This window comes from Elephantulus edwardii, unplaced genomic scaffold (assembly GCF_000299155.1).
Source record: "Elephantulus edwardii isolate Elephantulus edwardi_28Jun2011 unplaced genomic scaffold, EleEdw1.0 scaffold00012, whole genome shotgun sequence".
In the NCBI taxonomy this organism is placed as follows: Eukaryota; Metazoa; Chordata; class Mammalia; order Macroscelidea; family Macroscelididae; genus Elephantulus; species Elephantulus edwardii.
In genome coordinates, this window is record NW_006399762.1 from 7,776,381 (window position 1) to 7,777,774 (window position 1,394).

The window sequence follows — 1,394 nt, forward strand, 5'->3', positions numbered from 1 at the left end:
TGAGGGATCTTAAACTTTCTTTTTTTTCTTTTCTGTTTTTGGCTCTTGCTTCACATCCCTGAGGAAATGAACTGTTAGAAGATGTGCTGCCACATCAAAATTCTGAAAGAAGATAGCTTAAAACCACCAAAGTAAACCTTCCTCCATGGATAATTTTGCAGGCTGATTATAGCACATTTCATCACTGACCAACGGAACAGAAATAACTAAAGCTGAAGGCTCGTTCCAGAAACACTTCTGACCAATTTTCCTGAGCCTCAGCTTTGTGGTTTCATATTTAATCACTTCAGCATTTTGCTGGTTAAACAACCCTTGATACGAAATGTGAATCCCAGAGAATGTTGTTTCTACTCCAAACAGCTGGAAAATTGGTAATTCTCTTTCTCCAGCAACTTGTTTTGGACTTGAAAGGACCTTTCCAAATTCCTACTATCCATTCTGTTAAGTAAAAAGAAAATTATGAATATTACATAAGGTCACCATTATAAAATAGTCAAAGAAAGGTTCAAACATATAGATTCATTCTTGGATTCTTACCAAGAATTGGAAGGTAGAGAAGGGAATAAGAGTAAATAGATAACAGAATTTGATAGGCGGGTGTGTAGGGAGGAAAATGTGCAGCAATGAATGAATGAAAATCCAACTGGTAATTTTTCATTAAAATCACAACTAAAAAGAGGAAGGAAGATAACAGATGAATATTGGAATTACTAGAGGGAAAGGCAATACACAACCAGGGAAAGATCAGCAGACATAAAGAGGCATAGAAGATACTGAAAGTCAAAATTACAGAAAGAACTAGGGAAAGTACAATTTCCTTGTGGGTAATGACCCTGACATTTTAGAACAAAATGTGCATGCATAGTTAAATGAAAAACTAATTTGTTTTGTAACTTTAACTCAAATTACAATTAAAAATATAAAAGATATAATGATCTTATTCAGTGATGGCTTTTTTTTTAAATAAAGTTCAAAATGTTGCTATTATGTCATGTTTTCTTGTTTTACATAATTGGTTTAAAAAAATAGTTTATCCTCTGAGCCACGTTTACAGCAATAGATTTAGACTCAAGCCCTATGGAGCATGCCCATTGATCATTCTTATCAGAACACCATTGTCTAGACTGTTGTTGTTGTTGTTATGTGCCGTCGAGTTGCTTGCGACTCATAGCGACCCTATGTACAACAGCCCTAAACCCTGCTCTATCCTGTGCCAGTCTCACTGCCTCTGACACATCCATCCTGATTACCTCAGTCACTGAATCAATCCACCTCATAGAGGGTCTTCCCCTCCTGCGCTGTCCCTCCACTCTGCCCAGCATGATGTCCCTCTCCAGATACCTGTCTCTCCTTACAACATGTCCAAAGTATGTCAGGCGAAGCCCCAGAATCCT